This window comes from Corvus brachyrhynchos, unplaced genomic scaffold (assembly GCF_000691975.1).
Source record: "Corvus brachyrhynchos isolate BGI_N302 unplaced genomic scaffold, ASM69197v1 scaffold11, whole genome shotgun sequence".
NCBI classification, from domain to species: Eukaryota; Metazoa; Chordata; class Aves; order Passeriformes; family Corvidae; genus Corvus; species Corvus brachyrhynchos.
This window is the reverse complement of record NW_008236965.1, coordinates 1,018,602-1,021,846: the sequence shown is the minus strand read 5'-3', so window position 1 is coordinate 1,021,846 and position 3,245 is coordinate 1,018,602.

Here is a 3,245-nt window from a genome sequence, read left to right as displayed (position 1 = left end):
CATTTGCCTCAAACTTGCCAACAGTGCTGCAGCTTTTTGACTTCATGCACAGATTCATGGTGGAATGAAAACATTTAAAAGTAGACTGAGACATTAATTTTATCATGTTTTATGCTTCTTTGTGTATTTGTATCACAAGTAACAATGTAGCATGAGGCAAGCCAAGTGCAAAAATATCACCAGACTTGGGATGTCCTTCAGCTTTCTATTCATCCATACTATAGGGCCCAATTAATTTTTACTGTCCGATCCCAGTTTCCTCTGTGAAGCTGAAATTGTAGCTTTCTGTCTGTGTTAAAAAGAGAAGTTACAGGTACCTTGTTTCAATCAGGTGACAGTTCTCAGCCCATGAGCCCTCCAGTGTAATTTACAGCCCCACAAAGTTAAAAAGGTCAAAGTGAACCCAAAGGAACACTAAAGTATGATGCTGTCTGCCATGCAGTCTTCTAGATGCAAAGAGATTTTGTTGCAAGCAGGATAAAAGGTGATTATGGAAGACAAACTTATGGAAAAACTTTCTTCACACAGAAACACAGGACAAGAATTTACCAGAAGACTCAAGGTCTTTTGCAATCACAGGTAAAGGTCCAAGATTTCATCCAAAAAATAAGCACTTCTCAGCTACCACTGAATTTTAAACTTAAGACACTTGTAAATTGCAGCATTTGCAGCAAAACACAGCAAGAGAGCTTTCCTTCTCAGTCTTGGATAAAACAGCTCAGTAGATACCTAGGGTCTCAAACATAGACTTAGGTTCAAGTGATATCAAATTTTACTTGAATAATATCTTGGAGAGGGCACTGCAGGCTTTCTTCTCAAAAAGAATTACAGATAAGGAAGGAGACCTGAAGATCAGGATCTGCTTCCATTCCTGGCCTTGCTACAAACTATCTGATTGACCACTGCTAAAATGCTTAAACATTCAGCAAAATGGGGATAATCTGTTTTACCTCCTAAGGACTATGAGAAGACAGATTCTTGCATTCCTTAGGCTTTAAAATATGCCATACTGAAAGAAAATTTTGACTCACAGTAATTGATTTGCCCTGTACATACGTGTGTGTAGAGAAAAATGCATGCATAAATCTGTTAAACTGACCTCTGAAATTTATTCACCTTTTTGGTTTTCAAATGTCTTTGGGTTTTAAAAAGAATTTTTTTGTTTGGTTGGTTTTTTTGTGTAAGGGCATTCTTGCTTGTTGATAACAATAGAAATTGGACATGAATGTCATAGTAGGCATATGTAACAATTCGTACTTATGCTTTAAGGTACAGCCATGCTTTTTTACACTCCCTGTGTTATGTCTTTGTCTGTTTGTTACATGATGACCTGTAGTAGCATGCACAAGAACTGAGGCCAGAAAAATATGTCTAGACATAGAGAACCTTTCTATTGGATTGTGGTCAAGTTACTAGGCCCAACAACCTTATTCTTTTCAAAATGGTTGCACATTTTTAATGACTACACATCCCAATAATCACAGTTTTGTAGCTTAGCATTTTTAAAACAATGGCAGCTCCAAAACCAGACTTCATTTTCTGCTCCTCTGCTTTCAGTGCTAAGCCAGAGGGAAGAGTGCCACCTAATGATCTGTAGGTAAGTGTGGCTTACAGCTGGTATCTTCTGGTTCCAAGTTTTTGCATCCTCCACTGCCTGTAGGCTTAATAGAGATTCAGAGGTGGCCAGTTGCTTTTATGGTTGTTTGTATTTACAAACAAAACTGTGGAGCTGCTTGAATTAAAAAAATGAATGGGAAACAGTGATCAGCTTTCCATTTGGCTTTCTAACAATAAACAAGCCTGAAAGCATCTCAGCCTGCCTTTGAAAGGTGGTTGAGTGCAGCAGCCAGGTAAAGTGATCATGGGGAAAAATGAGAAGCATTATAGTTTGCTTTGCTAAATTCATGGGAGTTAGGCAAGAAAATTATGACAGAAAGGAAAAGCACATGAATGATGAAAGTATTACAATCTAATAGTAGGTTCATAGAAAAAACTGCTGCTTCTCCCATCACAAACCTGAGAATTACTTGGTGGAATGAAAAGATAAATACTTTCATGGTACATTTGAAAAATTGCATGTAAATTTCAAATGTTGTATTCAGTAGGAGTCTTATTTCAATGTATTGAGACATTGCAGGGGGTATCAGTGACATTAATACATGCCTCGGGTGGTTGAATGTTCAAGCATCCCTTCTCTCCCATTGCACCAGAGGAATGTGTTAATGAGTCCATAGAACATAATCCTGTCATATTTTAATGCTATGTTGATTTAAATGGCTGAGGAACAAATCCTGGGGCTAAGGAAGATCCATAGCATGGAGCCAAATGAAGCCGTGCATTTTGTCTTCATCCTCTGGTCACACAGACCTAGTTCTCATGAGTGAGAAATTTCTAAAGACACCTTGAGGGAGGGGGAGCTTCTGTGTAACTGCCTTACTCTCAGCTCCATTGTCCTCAGGGATCAGTGATAATAAGACTTCTCTGCTGAGGATTATTTGGAGGTGGATTGAGCATGAATCTTTGGCAACCCCGCTGCTTCACAGAAAAGTTGAAGGATTTTTTATATCTCCTCTTTGTTGTGTGTCCTTAGCTAACAATTCCAAGGGAAAAATAAGGAAAAAAGTATTAAAAGGCCTTTGCTACTCAGCAGTTCAAATACAGCCTTTTAACAAATGTTACAACACCTTTTTCATAATGTAGTTTATTTTAAATATTGCAAGGATGAGAAGTCCCATTCTGGCTTCAGCCTTTCCACTGATCTAGGGCAGGCATGACTGCTTATCTGGGCCAAGAACATCCTGAGTTATCCTGTGCTTGCTGAAGAGTGATAAGGATTGGTCTGAATCCTTTTCTTGTTAGCAGAGATTGCCTGCTCAGGGCTTACCTGACATGGGGAATATTTGGTTCTACATCGGGGACATCAAATTCTTTCATTCTTTTGGGTGTACAAATAAGGATACTGGTGTCATCCCCCAGCCCTCCTCCTATTCAGAAGCTCCCAAGGGAGTTGTAAGCAAATTCAGTGAACCATAAGAGGTCTCTGAACAAATTTCAGCTCCATTTCAAATATAGAGAGCTGAACATGGGAGTTTCTGAACAGCACACAGTAATTATGAAAAAATACCAGGGCAGGAGAGGTGCAAATCATATGATATGTCCTTAAGGATATGAAAGGAAAGTGTCAGCATTCTCAGGACTCCCAAAGTCAGCTGGAAATTTAGGTATCATAGCAATTTGAAGGTTCA